The 23,566-nt window shown below is 41.1% G+C and overlaps 1 long non-coding RNA gene across 4 annotated transcripts in view; it reads left to right on the top strand.

Moving 5' to 3' along the window:
* Positions 1 to 23,566, top strand: part of LOC115028190 (uncharacterized) — a 70,860-nt gene that overhangs the window by 10,696 nt on the left and 36,598 nt on the right. For 2 of the 4 annotated variants that reach the window (XR_003834536.1, XR_003834533.1), the window contains exon 3: positions 6,283 to 6,439. The exons of the other annotated variants lie outside the window; for them this stretch is intronic. This is a non-coding gene — a long non-coding RNA (uncharacterized LOC115028190). The remainder of the gene's footprint in view (positions 1 to 6,282; positions 6,440 to 23,566) is intronic. 4 annotated transcript variants of the gene reach the window in all.

Below are 23,566 nucleotides of genomic sequence, written 5' to 3'. Positions count from 1 at the left end.
ATGTGTGATCAGGTGCCAAATGTGTGACCTTTTCCCATTTGTCTTCCTCAGAGGGGGCTGTGCCAGCTCCAAACATTTTCCCCAGCTGTTGGGCTTACTAAAGCGCCACTGGAAAACAGCATGTCACTCTCTCATCTTTTTGATGTACTAGTCGAAGCGACAGCGGGCGTCTCTACATGCCAACAAGTCTCGAATAATCTAAATTAAAATGGCTAATCTTGTTTTTAGGCCAGCCCTGTTGTGCCACGTGTCGTGCACTTCCACGCATCTGTCTCTCAGCTTCTCCTTTTCTTTCTCTTTATGGCTATCAGAGGAGCCAAATGGTGCCAATGGGATTTGGGGGGATTGTGTCCTGCCCTTGCAAAATGTACATTAGTTTTGAGTATCGTGTTGATCTCAGTCTCCTTTGAGACCATTATAAATCTACTTTCTGTCCGTGCCGAGCCATCTGCGTTCTCACTATTGCAAGTTAGAATTAATCCCCAGAAGGAGGCTCAGTCTTAAATACATCTGAATTCTGTTTGGTTTGAGTCCTTAAGTACATCTGTACTGTCTAAAGGAGAGAGAGGAAAGGCCCCCGGCCCAAATCCCACCTTTTGTAAAAACCCAGGTTTCATGCAGCCACAGGATGCAAGTGTAAAGACGCCTGCTGCATTTTTATTTAGATTTCTGTCTATTTGCATATGCATAATATGACTCATTGTTGTCAATTTAATGAAGGGGGAAAACTCCCTCACAGGCAAATACCACAAAAAGAGACCATTTTGATGGCAGACATGCCTTCATGATCAGCTTTATTAGGCTATTTTACTGGGGAGCTGCATTGAAGTGGAGCGCATTAAAAAACAGCTTAAAGTGGCTCATAAACTGCTCGGATCCTCCAATGCTCAATGTCATCATCATCATCATCCCAGACAGACAAAAAGCATTCCATTCTGAGTATTTTCTGCCCCCATCTTCTCCCCCCTCAACCCTCCCCTCCCAGTCATTTTAGATTTCTGAGGCCGGTTGTGATGCTTATCTGGTTAGTGTGTTCACAGATATAAATGTTTTTGGTTTTGTTTTGCTTTAAAGAAAGGTGCCTTTGGGAAACTAGTCAACTGTCTGACATGGTAGATGTGGTCTGTCTATGCTAGAGACTCATTCTTAGTGTTATCTCGTCACACTATTCTTATCAATGTAAATCCAAGCTAGGCGGTAACTAAAGGAAGGCACATAGTGTTTTGCTGGAACAATGAAACTTTATTATTCGTTGTACTGCCTCTCCAATTTACTGTTATTTTGCTCAAAATGAATATAGTTGAACTTCTCAAACCAGAAAAATGTAAGTATAAGACAAAGCATGACTGCAACAACTTTCAGTCTGTCTCTATGCAAAGACAACCTCAACAATCTGTCTTCAGCTTATTTAGAAGCAATGTGAATAACAAATAATGAAGCATTTGTCAGGTCAGAGGTGGGAGATGGCTCCTTGGCTGCACTAGTGAAGCAGATTTAGTTTTACAAAAGTAACCATGGGAGTGGAAAGGGAGCAATGAGGGTCTTCCACTGAGGCCAATAAAGTATCTTGATACCATGGACAGAGTCTGTCAGTAAAGCCTCCACCCGTCCTATTGAAAATGGCATTCATTAGGGAGTGAACGCGAATAGGCTGAAGATATTTTTTATTGGCAATGTTTCGTTACAAAATAAATTATATTGGCAGAGATTTTCTTAGAGATTTTCCTTGGTGCATATAGTCTGCTTATTATCAGCTCATCATAGCCCTGTACCTTTACTCTTGCTGCGGCAGGATAGCACTGTTGCACACACATAGCCTGGCTTCAGGCCTGTGAATCGCTGCCCATTTTTGCAGTGATTCAAATAGATAACATTTTAAAAATAAATAATGAAGTGAAAGGAAATGGCAATTCAGTCGGATTATCAGGATATAACACCTGTTCCAGTTATGAAACACATTTCAGGTTGCCCGCCAACCAAACCTATGAGTTTGTGGAAATTCCACATTTGTTGCAAGAGAGAAGCAAACTGTTCCCACCGTTAATGTTTATCGCTTATTCAATGAGTTCTATCATCAATGCTTTGCTAACTGCTGAGTGATGCCGGCAGTATTTAAGTTCCAGTTAGTGTGATCCAGGTCAGGGAAAGTCACCAACACGTGAATGGTGAGCAATTCACTGGTGTGCGTAGAGCATGTTGCTGTGCCCTTTGATGTTGTGCAGCTGATTTAATTTGACTAATAATAAACCCTGTATTCAGGCATAGAGGTGTGCTTTTACACTAGGCATCTGATATGATTTTTAAAGGCTACCTGCATGAATTTCATAGAGGCTACCAGTAAGTCTTGGATCTCAGGCTCTCCAACAATGCTCATTTAAATATGTATAAAAATAAAAAATAAATATAGTGTAAAGATAAAAATATTTGTAATTGCAAAATAATTAAACTAATTTAAACAAGGGGAGACTATAGATATTTAAGGTGTATGTGAACTGCATTATTATTTATTTTGCATATATGGGAAACGCTTCTTCTTCTGGGGATTCATTATTTTTAGTACCTAGTTTATATCGTAGAGTCGGAGCATCTATGGAAAGACAAAGGAAAATAATAACACAGAGACAGTAAGCCTTGGTGAATATAATTAGTTGTGTGCCTCAGGAATGAGCAGAGTGTGCACAACCAAGTGTTTACAAATCTGAACAAATGGTACTTTGAAGCAGTTTCACATATTCTGCTATCAAACATTTGGGTTGTTAGGTATGTGTATACTGGGTTTGTTTTCTGTAAGGAATTACCATAGTCAAATCAGTTTTCTCTGATAAAAGCGATGCATAATTTGAAGGAAAATCATGTTCTTACCTGTACCGTACCATTATATATATATATATATTATAGATCAGATGATGAAGATGTTTCAAGTACGAATGTTACAATACACTTGACATTTCAGCCAGGCTCAACACTTGTTATCCATCATTGTAGTATCATTTTTTAATGAAAGTTGTGAATGTGCCTAGACTCATCTATAAAATGCAAATTAACATGCATTTGCATGTTAATTTGCATTAACACATTTTCATTTATACATTGTACTTAGACGCTCGTCTCCACAGGGGGCTGTGAGTGAGATGGCCATATCAGGCTTGCTTCAAATATGGTAGTGTGTAAGCGTGGCTACCTCCAATGAGAAGGTGCAAGTGAGTTACAAGTTCACAAAACTCCAATGTCTTAATGTGGGTATCACCAGTAACAATCACCTTTTTGTGTGGCAGGTCAAATGTTAACACTATCCGTATGTACAGTATGATACGCAGCATGTGCAAAGGCAATGAGGAGCAGACAGAGGCAATTATACATTATTCAGTCTTTTCCTCTAAAAATAGACCTTACCATCTGCTGGGCCCTTGGAATGAATCCCCATGTACAGTATTTTGTAGATGAATATCATCAGCCAGGAGAAGGTGCTTTGTTCATTTTCTAATCCAACTGTTGTTAATTGGTAACTAAATAAGAGACCTGACCTTTGTTTAAACCCATGTGTTAGTGCAGTACTGCATGCATGCCGGTGTCTGTGTCTACGAGTGAGAGTGAGCAAGAAAGGGATTGAGACGTGAGAAAATGAATGATGCCAAGGTATAGAAGAGGCTGCGATGAGGAGAAATGGAGGGAGAGGGCAACTTTTCACTTGGCCCCCATCCAGCCCGCATATCAACTGTCTGTTGAGCTTTTTCAAAGGCAATTTATTTTTAGATATTTCAAAAACTCATTTGAAGGCGATTTTCCCTCTATGGCTGCAGCCCTCGTCTTCAGCCTCCTCCCTCTGCGCCAGTCTTACCCCCCTCTCATGTGGCACCCGATGTGTCGCAGAGCCCATTCCTTGGCAGTCAGCACAGTTTTGATTTAATTCTGAGGGCCATCTGTAATCCCCTTCAGGACACAGAGGCCACCGCTCTATCTCACTTTCTATCTGGCTTTCTTGCCTCTATTCTCTCTGGACCCTACCTTTTCTTTCTTCTTCACTATCACTAGCCCCCCAACTACTCAGCTACCCTCCCCGATCTCCCCACCCCCGCTCCCTGTCGCCCTACTGTAGGACTTTCAACACATCTCAAACATGCACGTATAATGGGATTGCAGATAACCAAGATTTACTGAAGGTGCTGAAACGGTAGACTGGAAACTATAAAAACAACTGGAATGTGCGTGCTAATGTTTAACATTGTTATTGGTATTTAAGTAATCGGTCACGTTTCATTGAACACTCTGAGGATTCATCACCGTCTAATGCAGATACACATCACCGTTTAGCTGCAACATCATTTAGAGGCATATTATTAAAGCACTGTTTCCCATATATTGAATTAATTTCAGTCATTCACCCAAATAGATGTCTTGACATTTGTGTACTTAATTAAAGAAATCTGTTTGAAAATACTGTGCGACTTTTCTACTTGAAGGTAAACTTGAGAATACAATGCTGTTTAACGTCTCCCTAAAGTGTTCGATGATCTTAAGCCCAAGTATGGCATTTAAATAGTTTATAATCACCATAAATTGTTCTATCCAACCAAAAGTTCTGCAGCAGTTCAGAAGCAAAGCACTGCTAATGGAAGCTCTTCTCCATTCAGCCTGGGGAACCCTTGAACAATTATCGGCCCAATAATCCATGTGCATCTAACAGCACGCACTTTGTCTAGTCCTTTTGGTCTGCCGACACCTTATTGTGGATTTGTTTCCATCAGCTTTATTCAAACAGCATTATTTAAACAGTACCTTTTAAATGACTTAGTACCTAAATGACTGATTTTGAGTGTTTAAAGTGCACATCTGGAGTAAGCCACTTCATCTCTTCCTGTTTGCAGGAACCACAATCCATGATACATCCTATGATATATCATGACTATTGTGTCATCGTTCTGCCTTCTGGCACGGTTGGTACCTTTGGTGGAAATGTTGGGATAGGAGTTCACGGTGCTTGAAACACAAATGCAACTCACACAGAAGTTTAAAAAAAGCATATCTGCTACAGAAAAGTTACACTAGCTTGGTGGAAATATCTTTCCTGGACATTGCTCTTCACAGGCTGATTGGAACTTACCCTGTGAGTGTCTGGCAGGCAGGGTAAAGCAGTTTGGCGGTCGGTTGACTCTGTAAGCTCTGGTCAGAGATAAGCACCTGGCTGGAGAGCTTTTCCATTTCCTCCCAAAGCGCCCAATCAAGTAGTGGCTGCAACTCAGCACTAAAGAGACCTAAATACTCCTCGCTCTTCCTGTCTCCCTCTCCCCTGTGGAAGTCTTTCTGACTGTCGCCTTCTCTCTGTCTTCCCAGTTCTTTCGAACTCTCTTCAAACTTTAATTCAAAATATCTTTCACTCTGTCTAACTCTTGCCCCCAAAGAGCTCCAGCTGGCTTTATTTCATCCAGTGCCTTTTTGGAGATCACGTTGTCACTGTCAACTATTTCCCCAATACTCAAACTTTCCCACCTTTTTTTAGTGGTCAGAAAATATCAAGTAACAAGACAAACCAATTGGATCCCACTTGTGGAGATTGTGGATATCTGCCCAGCTTTGGCTGACTGTTGAAGTGGTAGCTTGGGGTTGTGACACCACTGTGTGTGTTAATTACAATGATCAAGGGGCCACAGTGCCTGTAATCCTTCATACCCTGATTCAGCCAAAAATTGTCTGATTCATGCGTTTTACATTTTTGCCCTTATCAGTTCCTGCATAGCGCAAGAAAAAGGATATTCTCCTTGTTTGATAAACAGGAAGACACATTTGTCACATAAACAAGTTCACCAATAATGACCAATTACACTATGAGTTAATAATTGTAATTTCTATAGATAAAAAATGCAGGCGAGTTAGAGGAGGATTTTGAGGCTTTGGGATAATTGAGATATGGATTATGCAGAAGCTGCACCAGCTCAATATCAATCAGATGGCTCAGTGTTTTGTTTTTCGGAAATTGAGTGTAAAATGCCATCGGATTGTTTTTAAGACATGTTTAGCCTTTAAAGGTAATTGCAATGAATGAATTGATGAATGGGAAGAAGTCCTCAAATGAGTTACACCTTCTGTGTTTTCATTTGAATTATTTGTCCTTCTGCTAAACCATGATGCTCACTACACAATAAAGCCTCATATACAATGTTAGAGTTAAGATTTTAGTTTGATTTCCTATTTTGACTGACATAATTCTTTACCCCTTGCATATCATCACTCTGTCCCTGACTCTTCTGTCTCTTTTGCATCACTTTCTTTTCTCAACATCGGCAGGTGATCTCTTTTGAAAGTGCTGAATCAGCAGAGCCTATGATAGGCTAGCTGGATACTTTGTCTTGCTTGTGACCTTCACAGCTCTTCTGATGTCCATAACAAATTGCCCCAGGGTATCAGCATGATCATGCAGTGACAGCACAGGAATAACAACAAGGTAGGTGTGTGTGTGGGTTTGTGTGCGTAGGTTTGGGGGTGTGTGTGTGTGTGTGTTCTTATTGCAGCTATAGACACATTTTAATTACAGTCCTGTCTTTCTTTTCTGGAAAATCAACATGGTCCTGCACCTTTTTAATTCATGCCCATGGGACCCAATAAACGGATTCATAACAGCTTCTGCTGGTGTGAACATTGCTGTGTCAAATAACAATAATTAATTACTGAAAAGCCTACAAAAGCTTATATTTGTGCTTTTTCTGTGACTGTAGACACAATTTTAAATTACAGGTGTGTGCACATTCATGATTGCCTCCTCACCTGTATTTGTTCGCCCCTGTACAGTAGTCACTGGCTTTATTTATTAATGTGTTTAAATATGTGATTCATTGAGTGCAAATGGCCTATTGGTCAAGCTGTAAGTGGCTGTGTCATCCAGGAGTGCTGCAGGGGTTGTAACTCCCTCTCTGTTCAATACACACACTCGAGCCTTGATGAACAAGCTAGTCCGGGTGATTTGCTGCTAGGTGTGTGTGTGTGTGTGTGTGTGTGTGTGTGTGTGTGTGTGTGTGTGTGTGTGTGTGTGTGTGTGTGTGTGTGTGTGTGTGTGTGTGTGTGTGTGTGTGTGTGTGTGTGTGTGTGTGTGTGTGTGTGTGTGTGTGTGTGTGTGTGTGTGTAACGATTGCACATTCAATTCATTAACCCACACTTTTAAATAGCTTACACATACAGTAGTGTAGCATCTGTACAGAATTGATAGGCTATTTCATAGTCAGGGTCACTCACATGGACCTATGATGCCCCCATCACACGCTGAGCTCAGCATGATAGATGAGTGCTCTTATTGTTGAGCCAACCTAGCTAGCACCCCCACCTTCCAAAAACGAAGCCACACATGCACTATGCTGCTGTCGCAGCATTGCATTGGCACACACTATCATAAAGTTCCAAGGGCATCGATTTTACTCTGCTTCATTAATATGTATTGGAAATTATTTTCCACTTGTTAAGGCAAGTCTTGCTTCCCTGAAGGTTAGCTCCAGTGGGAGTTTGTGCATGTGTGTGTATAGTTTTGGGCGGTGCCAAATACAGTAGAAGTGTAGTAATCAATGTACCATGGGTATTCAATTCTTGCTCAGCAAAAAAGGAAAATGATTTATGCTTCTTGCTACGCAATACTATGTTGTACAGGTTGTGTTCTCCATTGTTGGAAACCCAAAACATTTGATAATTACATTAGCATCTCCTCAAGATTGATATTTCAGGAGAAGCTGCTCCATCATAATTGATAACTTTACTGCCAGTCACACAGAAATGCATTAAAACTGTGGTAGTATATTATACATAAATATTGTAATGAATTTAATGGGGATGTCATGATCGCATTTTTTGACTCAAATCCCACCTGTGCCTTTTAATAATGAGTCTTTGCCATAACCTGTGCAGCTGACTTGCTCACAACACCGGAAGGTCTCCTAACAGAGTTCAAAGGGTCATTTTTGACAGCTAGGGTAGAGTGAATAGCAATATTGAGCCATAAAAAAATGCTTAAATAGGCCTCGGTCTCGATCCGGTGGATTAACCTCCGCATGGTTGCTTATACCCCTCCTACTGTAAATAGTTTTTTTTCCCCTGATAGCCGGTTCCAGTTTGGAACAGGTTCCAATTCGGCAAAATACTAGGATTTGTTAAACTCTAATGCTGACAAATCTCTTAGCCTTTTCTCTCTCTTTGTCATTTTTTATTAGACCAATGCTAAAAGCATGCAGGTAACGTGAGCTTCTCATTTATAGCCAGCGCTAACCGGTGCTTTCGCCGGTTAATATAACCAACGTCACTCACCAGCTGTAATTTATATCACATGAGGTTCATTTAATAACGACTACACTGAAACTTTTTTCTGTTGATTATAATGTTAATGTGGTGAATTTAGTAGTTACAACTAAAAACTAGTATTTGTAGTTTCTTGCCCAACAACAGGTGAACTGATCTTCTAAATCTTTGAGTTTTAGTTGATACTTACTGAGATTCGATGAGTGATTTGAAAGGAGTCAGATTTGATAAATGGATTAGATACTGGATTTGGATTCGATAAAACACTATTGGATCCCAACCCTAATCCTAAAGGACTACAATTGCCTTTAAAAAATAAACTCTTTAACTAATTGTTTTGTTGTTAAGGTTTCTAAAGCTTTACTACCAGTGCATCAGTAGTACAATGGTAAGTTGTAGCCACCATGTGTGTTTAATGTGTCATACAGTATTATATGTCTAATAACATCAATGACTTTGGCTCTCTTCTAATAATACTCCTGTGATGCTGACCCACAGGTCCCCAGCACTCTTTAATTCTTTCTCTGATTAGTGCTAATGTGCGCTGGGCATTGTTTCTTAATGGGGCATAATATTGGCAGCCCAGGCACAAAGCGGGTCTCGTTGGGGAGCTGGTGACACCCGGGGTTGATTTGATTAAAGCCAGAATATCCCATTCTAAAGCTCCTCATTACACTGGGTAACCAGGGACCCAATGACAAGACCACTTAGCATATGTAACAGCCAGGTAGTGGGAGATGTAGGTAAAGATTAATGAGAGGGTGGGGGAGCACTGAATAGTTGGAAAGAGAGATACAAACTTTCTCATAAGAAGATTGAGCATATGTTCAAGACTTAGGAACTATTAATGTCATTTGTCATCTTTACATATAGTTGGCCCTAAAGGTATTATAGACCCTCTTGTTGATGAAATGTCAAGTGTAATTTTAATGTAGCCCATGTTTAAAATATGGGCCTTGGATTAGATTAATACAGACCCACCCCCAAATTGCAGTTTTCACTCCCTGAAGCAAATGAAAACACAGCAACCTGCATTAGTATTATGAATAAACGCCAAGATGTCTCAAATTAATCCACAGAAAACGGCACTTAATTTTTCAAACGAGCAGGGAAATGTTGCCCTGTTTTTAAATTGAAAATATCATAATGAAAGATTTTTACTGCAAAAGGCATCACACACATTTACACACCCCCTATGTGCGAGCTCGTACATAGAGAAGACGATTTCCCCTCTACATCTTTTAGAAATAAGAGATTTAAATGGAGGTGTCAGCACTGGGAAGATTGATAGGTCTCAGTTAATGTGTTTTTTCTCACTCGGTAGGAATTAACTCCTCTTCTCAACTCTGGTTCACCCGGGACGGCAGAGTAATGAACCCTAAAAGGAAAGCGCTGAGCATGTTTATCTTTTTTTTCCCAGTGTCTCTGCTGCCAAAAACCCCAAATTCCTTGACTTCATCCCATGACTTATTGCTCAAAGCCAATTTCACAAACATGTCCTCCATCTCCTATTTACGTATAGGTGTGTGCATTGAAGGGAAAAAGAGGGCTTAAGTGTATATAGGTTAAGATTTGTGTGTGCATGATTGTGCAGCAGTGCTGTGGGGGAGAGTGTATACAGTATGTGCACCTGGGGAGCTTTACTAACCTTACAGAAAATCAAGTGCGTTCTGTTAGGATTGAACCTTGCGGTCTATTTTCCGCTAGCTAGTCTGTAGAGCTCTTGACTACCCTTATTTTGAGCTTGGGGATGAGCTATGATTTTAATTGATTTTCTGCACAAATGCAATTACACTAAAACATGACTGAGCCTACTTGTGCATACTTGTGCAAAACAGTAAGCAGCAGAGCATGTACACCAACTTTTTGTTTGAGCACAGATGGGGCAACAACTGAAGGTCTGCTCTCTAATTCATCTGCTCCTTCTGATTGTGTTTCTTGAAGACATCAACCTAAAATATCCACTTTGCTACTTTTTTCCAACTGTTATTACCAGAGAAAAGATCTCGTCAATAAACACAAACCGAGAGCAAGGATCAGTGTGGAGAGTACTTTGTTCAGTGTATCCATCTCGTAGAATTCATTGTTAGATTTACTTCACAGTCCACTGCGACAGGTTGTGTCTGTACATATTGTGACTATTTGTGGTACAGCTTACTGTACTGTTATCACAGATAGCTATCATCTCTTAATTGTTGACTGAAAATAACCATTTGTGCATTGAGAAAATATTTATTTCCCAGGATGTGCACATTTTACACAAAAGTTCTTCATAATTCAATTTATCGCCCAAATCCATTAGTCTGCATTTGAAATGATTCTTAGTCCTAACGTCTGGGTCCATACACATATCATGTCTGAATGAAACCCAGAGACCCATCAAACCTGCCCTCTGAAAACTGAGGGCCTCTCCTCCTGATCACTGGAGAAGAAGGGTTCTGTTATAGTCGACACAACTCCACAAGGCAGCGCCTGACTTGGCTTTTGTCCTCTATGTCCTGCCTGGATATGGTCCTCTGCTTCCTTGCTGTTTTTTCTCTCTCTTAGCTTGACATCCGTGACAATTACTTCAGGCCTAGGGGAGAGTGTGCAAAGGACATGTGCAAGGGCACAAATGAAGTTCAGGGTATAAAGACTCAAACTCTGCATAAATACCGCACACATACACACACACATGGTGTTTTCAAAAGTTTCACTACCCATATTTAGTCAAATAATAAGAGTTCCATAATTATTCAAATTAAATCACGATACTATCACAGAATATCACCTCGTAATGTTTTAGTATGTTTAGTATCTATGTTTTTCCTTTTTCAGATATTCTAAACAAAATATATCCTCTTCAACACAATTTTGATCTGGAAAGGATGGCATGCCTCTACAACAGGTGGAGCTCAACTGAAACTGAACATCTCCACCCCTCCTCACTCAGCCCACAGTCCCACACCTTTCCTCTGTTTGCGGACACTTCAGATGGATATTGATGTTAATTAGGGAGCTTCTAGCTAACAAGTCAGTGACTCAGCATTATCTAACCATACATACAAATTGTGTAATGTGCCCATTGAATATTTTTTTCTTCCAACACGATGACTATCCATCAGTGTGTGTCGGCTATTGAAAGATTGGTAATGAATAGCTTCTACAGGTAGCTATAAATAATGCAACGCATCTTATCAAGGGGTTGAACTCAATCAAAATGCCTGCTGTGTTAACCAGAGTGATTGATCCTCTGCTGAGATTATCTGCATGTCTGTCCAATGTTTAGCTCAAGCGTTGAGAAGTTTAGAAAGAAATTCAATCCAGCACAAAGTCTTGATTTGATGCAGTTTATATACCTTTACAGCTTCTCCCCACAAAGCCTGAGTATTTTGTCTTTTTATGGTGAAAAGCCTGGGCTAACAGCTAGGCTAACAGCTAGGCTAACAGCTAGGCTAACAGCTAGGCTAACAGCTAGGCTAACAGCTAGGCTAACAGCTGGGCTAACAGCTAGGCTAACAGCTGGGCTAACAGCTAGGCTAACAGCTAGGCTAACAGCTAGGCTAACAGCTAGGCTAACAGCTAGGCTAAGGCTAACTGCTATCACTTTTGCTGCTCCCACCAACTGGCAATACTGGAAGTTGTAATCCACAGAAAGTTGTCCGCCTGTAATCTCTATTCCTTCTATTGAAAATTGTTTCTGCCAATTGCGCTAAAGTATTCCGTAAAAGTAAAACATTCATCCACTAAAACCCTTTTCATATTCGGGATATTATTATTTCATTACACTCCTGCGGTCTGTGGATGTGCCACAGCCACAGTTAATTCCACAGGATGATAGTCAGACGCTGAGCCTCTATTTGATTATAATCCATCTCCCTCATCAAAGATCAGCCCCTCTGATTGCTTTGTACTGTGTTTGACAAGATTAAGCCCCTTTTCCCTTTGTTAGACATGAAGATTGTGTTAGATATGGTGCTTCCTACTGGAGATTTATTTGAAACTGCTGCACTACTAGACATTATGAGCTGGACAAATAAAATAATGTCAGGCCTCATATATTTGTGTTTCATACATTGTTACTGAATTTAAAAGCAATGGATGTTGTTCCCCTTAAGCAAAATACCATATATATTGGCTGCATTCATGGACTATATGCTCTATTTGTCTGGATTTGGCCATGTAGGGTATGATCGTTGCATCAGTCAGTTTTTGTTTGAATATGAGTGTCCCAAAATGGCAGTGAGCAACCTCTTCTGTAAAAAGTTTACATTTGTCTGAACCAGCTGCAAAACAAAAACTTGAGTTAGCCACTTTTAAATTTATATGTTTACAGTTCACTGAAGTTGCATTACATGATTTAAAGTCCTCTAACAGCTGCCACGTGAGACACTGCCAAGTCATTAAGGCATTTCAACTCAATTAAACCACAGAACTGGTGAATCAGCTCATTCTGTTTGAACATTAACAGTGAGCCAGTTCCAAACCAGATATGCACCGGATCACAATCAGCAAACTATGGGGAGTGATTGATGATAACAAAGCTCAATACTCCATAACTCCATAACTTTGTCAACATCTATTTTAAGTGTTGTAAATCAAAAGTAAAGCATACTTCTGAAACTGCACCTCTCTCACCTCCAGAAGCTATATAACTATATTTGCCAGTGTAAACATTGGAATCAACGACCAATGACAGCTTTACAGTGATGCAATCATCCCTTCAGGTGTAGGAAAGGTTCACGTTGACGTCTGAGGGAAGGAAAAAGCTGTCAACTATTGTACAGCTGACCGGAAAGGATGTCTGTCTCAAGCAAATCCATCTATGGCCTTCAGCTGCTGTTGTAAGGTTATAGTTCAATTATTCAATGTTAAAAGAATACAACTTATGCTATCATTAGGCATTTGTAAAGGAGCATTGGGGATGTTATGTTCTATCAACTGTTGACAAAGACCTATTATTGTTTGTTATCGTTGTAATGAGCAAAAATCACACGGCATGTTTTAATTAGATATTAATGTTTGTGAGGACAGAATTCATCACACATCTCAATGGTAGCACTTAATCGTTCACTTTGTGTGTTGTAGAATGAAATGCATTGTTTCATTTCTCACTCACAATCAATGTAGTCTTTGAAAGTAAAAGTATTGAACAGCAAAAATACCCTGCTTGTATTTTAGAGCAATTTGTTTCTGTGGGACAGCAAGAATGCCTCACTGCACAGATGTATGTAGCTGCATAATGTCTCATATTAACAGAGAATATTGCTCACTTTTGTCAGAAGTAAATCTGTAGAGGCCTTTGAAAGCAGGTAGTTTGGCAGGGGAATAACATCCAGGCAGACAAAACCAGTTACATTTATCTTGGCAAGCAGCGCCCAGAGCTTGAACTTCTGTCCTTCAAGCTCTAACAGGATAACAATTTTGTAGTAATTTGCATACTTGCTGACCGACATTATGTAAGTGTTCACAAATGCAACCAAGTGCATTCACGTGAAAATAGCTTCATGTGTGTATACATGCACACAAATTCATGTACACAGAAACCTTTAATTGTACACGTACACGCAACAACCTTTGACCCTGCATTTTAATGGTGCACTGTCTACCATACATCCCCTGTCTACAGTGTCATGTGCACATTTAGAAAAACTAAAATCCTCATTAATATGTGTGTGTGTATGAATGGACAAGAAATATAAGCTTTCTCTCAATCCCTTTCCCTTTTTCAAAAGCCATTAACTAGGTTACCCGAATATAAGGAATTTATCTGGTAAACGTTCTGTGTGTTTGCTTGAGCCACACTGAGGGACAGGAAGCACATATAAGCAAACAAAGATAAGTCTCTTCTGTGAAAACTACCACCCATCTGTTTACAGCCCACACATCAGCTAGATCAGGGGTCGGGAGCCTATGGCTCTTTCGATGACACAATATGGCTCGCAGACAATTTTGAGCTGACATTTTTATTAATCAAGTAATAAATAATTATATTGTGTCATTTTAAAGTAAAACTTTTAGCAGCGGATTTTTGCTTTTAGTTCTCCCCTCTCCTTTTCTCCGCCCTGTCTCTGACTGTCTGTGTGTTCGCACATGTGTGTGCCCTTCGCGAAACCAAGCAGAGGAGAAACTGCACAAAGCAAGCAGTAGACCGGGGGTGTCAAACTCAATCACAGAGAAGGGCCAACATTAAAAACTGGGACTACGTCGAGGGCCAAACACGGTCAACATTTATTGAACAGGATACACACATTGGATAAAGTGCAAAAAGATATGGAACATATTTAAGTCAACTGCAAACGGATTGCTGAGCAGTTCAATTTAAATTTCTGAGCTGCAAATGCGCTCAGTTGATCAGCAGAATGCTGTCGGGAACACAGCGGTGCAGATGGTTTGTCAGTGTTTGGAAACACGTAGTGACCAAAGTTTCCTTCTGCATCCGAGTCTCCCACAGGCAGCTCGGCTCTCACTGCATCACACATGTCCGTGATCACACGGCCCTGAAGCTGCAGGTTTAACAGTGAGATGCTTCGTTATGTTGCACAAACAGTCCAGCTCACATCGTCCCAGAGATCTGTGGTGTGTTTCCCTTTGCTTTCCAAAAACTGGCAGATTTCCTCACGCATCTCGAAAAATCTATTCAGTACTTTCCCTCGACTCAGCCATCGCACCGCCATGTTCAGAAAAGACTTACATTGACTCTTAGAAATAAAGTTTCCTGTCTGTGTTACGGTGCTTATTACATGTTCCATCTCCAGAGCTTTACAACACCGCGCTTCCTGGTGTAACATGCAGCTGATGGTGTATCTTCTCCCGCATCCTGCCCACTAATCTTTTCATCACATCGCAGACTCTCCATCTGTCGTCAGTCCCGTCAGTTTAATTTCCCACACATTTAGATACTTCCTCGAATATGTATTTTCCCGTCGTTGTGCCATGCATTGATTTAATTACCAAAACCGGCAGGTCAGTTAGGATAGACATGATATTTGCCTTGAGTTTGACACCAGTGCAGTAGACACTGAAACGTGCTCATAAATTAGATAAATAACAGAAGTGTTTAGTTTATTTAATAAAAGAGCACATGTTCAATGAAACACTGATACCGCTATTAGTACTCGGAGACGTGTTATACTTAAAAATGCACGCATAAAGTTGCATTCAATTTTATTAAATATATGGCTCTCAAGGAAATACATTTAAAAATATTTGGCTTTTATGGCTCTCCCAGCCAAAAAGGTCCCCGACCCCTGAGCTAGATGTTTCTAAAAAAGCCATAACATGCTATTTTGCAGGTCCCATTGATGCTAAATTCCCAAATATGAATTCATGTAAACAAAAATGAAGAAAGTTGCCTTTACATGGTGGTGATATAAAAATATGTTTTAGATACAATCAGGTCAGCTTTGCCTATGATGAACTTGAACAGAAAGGGTAGTTTTACTGCATATTCATTATCCACAGGCTATGACTGCCGTTGCCTGGGGACTTTCTCCTCATACCGCTCCCCTCATCTCTGACCCAGAAGCCCCAGCAGTCACACAAAAGGATTGGCTGAGATTACTGTGTTCCACTGCATCAAAAACGACCTGCCCAGGGGCAAATTTGATTGGTTAAAACATGGCATCTGTGGCTATTTTCCACGTGGAAAAATGGAAGCCCACAGCAATGCACCAGCAGAGCAGGTATATACATACAAATTTATACCCGCAGTCTGTGGAACATTTATACCTTTTACGCTTTTCATTTATGTGTTGCTTCTTATCTACTCACCCCTGGCTGTGTTTCTCATTTATGTGGGCAGATTTGCCTTTTGTGTATTTTTTACTATTATCATATTAATTTTTTGCTGCTCACCTTATCGAGAAAAGCTCCAGGGAATTAATGATTGAAGCAGGTGGCAAAGCAAAAATAAAGTGACAGCCCTAATAGCAAACGTTTGAAATACTTTCTTCTGCTTGATTTTTTTTATAATCGTACTGTTCACAGAGATTGTATTTGACTTGCTCCGTAACTTCAATAGTGCATCGCAGCCTACGGTGTTGACAAACTTTTAGAAGATGAGATACGTTAAACCGTTGGCTACTTAACGACAGTTGATGTTCTTGCTTCATATTATCGATATTACTATGTTATCTTCGGCCCTTTGTCTGCTTTCTTGAACACGTGTTTCATGAGTGTCTATAACAAATACTAGAATCACCTCACCTCTGAACTCTGCCCAACTTGATCATGAGATAAAGCTGGAGTAGAGCCTCCTTACGAACACACACTACCACAAGATCGATCGAAGGATGATGAGATCAACATTTTCTCCCATCTTGAATAAACCCGCTGTAAAAAAAAAAGCAAGGTTCATTATGGGCCCATTTAAAAATAAATAAATAAATAATTGTAATCATACAAAGATCACTGCAATTTCCTGTTGGTTCATGACCTTTAAAACGATCCCTCTCTGGGTGTAATTCCACTGCTAATTGGCTATAGTTGAGTCAGGAACGATTATGAACTGTGCAATTATTGATCAAATTGGATATACTGGAGAACCTCGAGGCGAAGTGATTTGCAGAGCTATAGCTTTTTGACTGACATCAACTCCTACAATGGCGAACAATGCTCTAATGGCAATGGAAATCTGTGCAGATACAATTGCTTGCCATTATGCACCAGGGCCTCTTTTGCTTTTGTGGAGAAGGCACAAAATTGCTATGTTATTATCTAACCATTCCCCTCCTCCTCTCATCATCTCTTATTGAATAAAGCTGCCCAGAGTGCGAAATAAGCAGGGAGTGGAGAAATACTGAGGTTTTTCTTTTCTTTTAAAGATACTTAGACAAACCTGCGTTGGCTTTCTGGAAGAGTGATGAGGGAAGTATGGGTGTGTTTTTCTGTCCTGTCCATCTGCAGAACAGCGGGGAAAGAGAGAAATGCATTTGGGTTGGTTCTTTAGCTATGATCCAGCTGAGATTGAAGGGATTTCCTGTTCTGCATGTCGCCTACACAGTCAACCCCTCCGGCTATCTCTGCTGTCGTTTACCTTGGTACTTGACCCTCAGCCTATCCAAATCCTCTCTCACTCCTTCTTAGCATTCAGTCTCTTTCCCTCCCACACATCGCTATTTTCTCCATCCATTACTCCCTCCCATCATCATCCGTCTGTCTGCTTTCTTGACTCTTCAACTCTCCTGCTGTTTTTTTTTCTTATTACTCTTTACTCCCTTGATTTCACTTGTCTGTTTCCTCCTTCCAATCACCCATCCTCCTTCTTTTCATCCCTTCTTCTTTTCTTGAGTCCATCCTTACCCCAAGGGAGAAGTATGGGTCTGATGAACATGGAGAGCCCGGAACAAATCAGTCTATCGATCTGTCGATGTATCCCTCGCTCTGCCTCTCTGATCGTCAGCAGAAAACAAAGTGTTTATTAAGCGAAACCTTCCCAATCTCCTTCTTCCCTCACCCCGCCCCACCCCACCCCTCTCCACTCTACTATCCCCTCACTTGGTAATGGAGAGCCTGTTTCTGGGACCTGTACACCCAGCTGAGACTTGTCCTGTCTTCCAATTACATTTCTTTAGCAAAGTCCCACCTGTCAAGGTTCCTAACTTCTGCATTTCGTCACCTTCTTTTTTACCCTGTCCACCTCTACTGCCAATTTAAAGTTGGCCTGTACTATTCCCAAAGAGAGAGGACAGAGCTAGCTCTTATTTATGACGATGCACTGCAGCAAAGTAAAGCCACAAGGAGGAGAGTGACGTGGAGTAGTGTGTTTATCAGTCATCTGCAGTCTATAGGGCTTAAATTGGGCCTGAATTTTGTACGGAACGATTGCATTATAGGTTCTTCTGAAAGGCCTGAATTTGATTGAAATGGAAAGCAGTGCCTTCTTGCTCTGAAAATACATCACTGCTGATGAGATTATGAAGAACTGCAGGGGAGGAAGGGAGGGTGTTCGGAGCGGTGGCAGATATGAGGGTAAAATGCAAGCAAAACGTACTGTGGTAACAGTGAAGTGGGAAGAGAAAGGAAGAGGGAGGAATAAATAAAGGTGGTGGCATGAGAGAAACGGACTGCAAACAAAAGAAATTCCTGGATTTCTTGTTCTTGTTCTTCTTGCCCTCTCTGGTTGAAGCAACCTCATATCGATACGGTATTAGCTGGAGTTAAAGGTTCTGCAGAACAGCAGCCCGCCTTTTACTTTGACAGACAGAATAGATCCATGCCATTCCCAGCCACGGGGCTCCCAGGCTTGCATAATCAATCAGCCATTAATGGAGTAAGTGGCTGTGGAAGGATATTAAATGTTAATTGCTGTAAGGTATTGATAACACCCATTGATCTCCTAGATAATTGCAATCAGTGAAAACAAAGATACATTATATGAGACTAAGCCCCTTTTACCAGAAGCCAGGGCCAAACAATGATGAATGGACATATGGATGAGATGTGCTTTTGTTGTGCACATCTCTTGGCTCTCCATGTGTGTCCCTCGAGGGAATATTTTATAGCAACTCCAATAGTAACAATCACCCACAAGGATGAGCTGTCTGTTTGTATTTTGTGAATTTAGATCAACAAGCTTTTTAAATAATTTCCCCCATCAATCAGGTTCCTCTTAATACGTTTCCTTCTGATTGAATCCTGTTTGACTGTTTGGGCAACGTTTTCATTACTGCCTTTACCTTTTGTAGCAGTAAAGATGGATACTGTAAGAGCATTCTTAATTGTATTCAGTCAAAAGGAGCGACAGAGTAGAGTGAACACATCCCAGTGTATTATACACTGTAGATACCAGACAATGAAAGCATACATTGAATACACTTGAAGTGCAGCAATCTTAAAGGTTAGATATACAGTCAATAAATCCCTATTCGCAGAAGATAATAAAATAAACCTTGCATGATTTGTAAATGTAATTTCAGACGTATGAACTTGAGAATTAAATATACCCTGTACTGCATATGTACAGTACGGGGAACTGCACTTTATACAAAAACCCTAACCCAAAAGCTTTCTTTCTGGCTTTGTCTCACTCTTTATTTAATCTCATCTGCCTCCTCATCGCCTCCTGCACGCGCTCTGTTCTCAGATGCTGTCTGCAGTGTGTTTGCTGGGAATAGTTGATTCCACAAATGACTTGTTAGGAATAGAAGCAGACATCGGCATCAGTCAGTTCATTATAGATTAACCCCTTAGTTGAGTGTGAGGTCGATCAGAGAGCTAAACAACAATCTGCAACCTCCAGTCAGAGGGGAAGAGTCAAGACTCGGTGTTTTTGCTGTGTGTGTGCACATGTGCATGTAGCTTATGTTAATGCTTTCGCGTGTGTGTGTGTGTGTGTGTGTGTGTGTGTGTGTGTGATGAGGTAGTGTGTGTGTGTGATGAGGTAGTGTTGGGTTGGATGGAGAGTTGCAGCAACTCCCAGGCCACCTGAGAGGAATTGGCAGGCGTCAGTGTCAGAATGCCTGTTGAATAATGCATGGCCTCAGAGCAGTTGGGCTTTCTAATACCACATGACTCTGAGACACCCCTCCTAAGATCAATAACACTTAGAAGCTGCTTTATAATGAAGGAGACACTAAAATTCCATCATCAGGCAATTAGTTGAACTCTGCCTCCCATTCCTCACCCCTCCTCTTCCATTTCTCTCTGGCCACGGCACGACACAGGCACATCATTTGTTAAGAGTGAGTAATGTGGGGACAGGTTCGCCTTTGATGGAGTGTTTCTCTGGGTTTGATGAGGACATTTGTCAAAGCAGTTTGCTGTTTTTGAACGGCAGAATTTAAGAGAGAGTTGGATTCCTCTCTGGAGGTTTTTGTATATGTATATTTGTATACTCTTTCTATGAGTGGGAGAGGTACACAGAGTGTGAGAAGTGAGTGCCCACTCCCTGACGTTCTGCTCTCTTCCTTGGCACTGCTTTTCCTCTTTTCCCTGCCGCTCTAAGGCCTTAGGCACATGTATTATCACTTACCTCTAAACCCTGGCTACATATCAAAAACGTTACACTAAGCTGTGAATGGAGGTATTTATAAGAGTCTACACTGTTATAAGTATACACTGGTCTTTAAGTGAACTCCGAGAGCAAGTCCAGCAGTTCGAGGCAGGGTTGGGAGTATGTATTGCTTTGGTCATTCCCACAGTCCATTATGTATATAATACCCACTCTGCTAGCGCCATGCTATGCGGTCTGTGTCAATGCATAATGACTGAATGAGCTCTGTAGACAGAAGGGCTCTCCGCTCTACTCCACTGGGAGGTCAAGGGTCAGGAAGCGATAATGCAGTGTAAATGTACTGTCATGGGATTTGGAGTTCATTAGAAGTCCATTATAGTCTTTGAGTGGCATCACTCTCTCTGGGAGCAGGAAGAAAGAAGGAGATGTGTGCACTTCGTCATAAATGGCCTGTGGTGTCTTTGGTACAGTGATTTATGATGGATGATCTAGGGGCAGGGGTGTCAAACTCATTTTAGTTCCCAATTTTAACTTAAGTGGGCCGAACCGGTAAAACCATTGCATAATAGCCTATGAATAACAACACCTTCCAATGTTTCCCTTTCTTTTAAGGGAAAAAAGTACAAGTACATTCTGAAAATGTTCACTATTAATGAACAATCCATTTACAAAACAGATAATGAACAGCGTGAGATCTCGCTGATCTCTCAAACCTGCCAACTATTTATTTATCTTCTCTGTTCTCAGGTATTCTTGTAAGTTCTTGTATTTTTTTCCTCATGATTAGTCTGATAGTGGCGTCTAATATTATATTCTTTGAGCACTGAAAGGTGCTGTGAACACACTAACCACCTTCCCATTTACCTCTGTGAAAAAATAGGAACTGGTCCATTTTTCTTGGAAAACCCAACACTCTGTGTCCACTTTTCTCCTTTTTGACAAATACATTTTCCACCAGCGGCTCCTGCCTGTGCGTGTCAGTGTTGTGTCACGTAGCTTGTACATAAGCACATGGGATCTATACCAGAGTATCAAGCAGTGCCTGCTACTCTTATTAGGACAGCATGACCCCCAGCCGACAAATAGGAATAGCTGTGCATTTTATTGAAAAATTGCAATTAACGACCCCCCCCTGATCTAGGGTCCAAGGGTATGCTGTAAAAAACATGACATTTAAGACTTGTATTTGCAGTGAGCAGCCTTGAATACATCTGTTAAAGCAGTGACTCTATCTGGAGTTCTGTGTATAATCACATAGCAAGTGAAGGGCCAATCCTTTTCTACTGCAGGGCCAGCACTTCTCTTGCGTAAGACTAGGACGAGGCTATAAAACTCTTCTTTGCCCGCTCCACAACCTCCTCAACCCCATTATCATTCATATTGACAATCAGCATCTGTAAAACCCACTGCTGTCGTCCGCAAGTAACCAAATTTATTAGGCAAGAGCAAGGAGGGGAGATTACGACTGTAGAGGGTGTACCTGCTTAATTTGAACGAGGGCAAACGTCTCATTATTCAAATTCCTCACTGTTTATTGGTGAGAGGTAGGAGAAGAGGTGGAGAGGGAGCAGCCAGGGAGTCATGGAGTCATCCAGGGCTGCGTGGTTCTACAGGGGATCGCTTCTCTTCGCTGTCTAGGTGCTGGAGGTCAAGCTGAGCTTCGGCCCCCTCTGTCAGTCTGCGATGATAGAATAATGGCATAATTAACTGGCAAGAAGATTTTGCCCTGGGGACGGGCTCTGCTACTCCGTTAGAAGGAGCTGGAGCCTTGGTCCGGACAGTAATTAGGTCTCCATGGGTTCTAATTGTCCCACAGTTTTCAGAGTTTAATGGTAGCGGTATGGCAGAATGAGATCTGCAATGAGGAGAGCTTTCACACGCAGACACACTGAAGGTGTTCTCTTCTGTACTCCAGATCCAATTAAAGCTGTTATGAATAAGAAGTAGATTGGGCCAAATGTTTTTGTAAAAAATCTGATGGATGTGAACTTGAAGCCACATACTGGAAACCTAAAGTTTCTCTGGATAAGTGTTGAAATGACTTCAGTTAATCAATTAGTAGATCAACAGACAATTAATCATTTAGCTGTTGGTATTAGATTGTTTGTCATTCATCAGGCTTAAATGTCATCTCTAGTTCCAGCTTTTCAAATTCAAGTATTCGCTGCTTTTCTGTGTTTTAATATTTCATATTTTCTGGTTTTGAATTATGACAAAACAAGTCATTTTAAATGTCACCTTGGGTTCAGGGAAATTGTTCCCGTATGGGGAAATGGAGCCCCCTTATTCATTTAAATGTGAATGTGTTGAATGATTACTGTGTACAGTGATGGCGAAAGCTGTATTTCTGCTGTTTACCTTGTGATTGTCGGGACGAAAGATAAAAGGATTGTGGCCATGATATCTTTACTGATAGTATTGTAAACCCCTGAGCAGTGTTTGGGTGTCTGCTAAGCCTTCAAACTCATGGATGTGTTACGCAAACGAGCCTACCCTCACAGGAAACTAAAACGCAGATGCACGTTATGAATATGTTTCATGCTATGCTAAAAGATATGTGTTTCAGTACATTTGATATGTTTAAACCTCCCAGTGCCTGAACAGAATAGAACAGATGCTGAGCAGCTCCTGTGTAGCCTGTGACCTCTCCCTCACCCTCCACCACACAGGATACCTTATCTAGTTCTAGCAGCGTCATGCTCTTAATGCAACGGAAGAATATATGTCTGATCGTCTATTGACTCTCCGATGCTTTAACGATGCCTCAACCAGCTAGCTGTAGTTCTTTCACCCCACACCCGTTGAAAGAGATAGCAGTACATATTGGTTTTTCATACAGCTGCTCGTACTGTGCTCCACTGGATACAGAGGAGTGCTTCGTTCCTGTTTCTGATTTATTTAAGTTTTCATCACCTCAATTGATCGAGACCCTTTACTCAGGGGACAAAGATGCAGACTAAATGACTATTGACTGGCAAATGCTTGAAAGATGCATTTGCCAGACCACCACTGCTATTGATGAGGGTGTATTAAAAAATGTATCTGAAGAATCAATGAAGAGGAAGTCCATAGCAGTAGACTACTGACGAGTGTTTTGCGCTCTTATTTGTGCTCTCTCTCTGTAGCTCTCACTATATTCCTCTTTTTCTTTCTGACTTTCTTTTGTCTCCTAGTGCTTATGTGCTAACCACTGCTGGCGCATTGCAGTAAACTAGGGGAGGTAGAGTAGTAGGGTGTGTGTGTGTATGCGTGCGTGCGTGAATGTGTGTGTGTGTGTGTGAGAGGAGTTGCAGCAGAGGCATCGACAAGCATCCGTGGGTTTACTGTCTCCATAAATCCCACTTACCCACTGCACACGTG

The sequence above is a fragment of the Cottoperca gobio genome, chromosome 23, assembly GCF_900634415.1.
Source record: "Cottoperca gobio chromosome 23, fCotGob3.1, whole genome shotgun sequence".
NCBI lineage: Eukaryota > Metazoa > Chordata > Actinopteri > Perciformes > Bovichtidae > Cottoperca > Cottoperca gobio.
The sequence above is the reverse complement of the archived record's forward strand: the minus strand, read 5'-3'. Positions and strand labels throughout refer to the sequence as shown.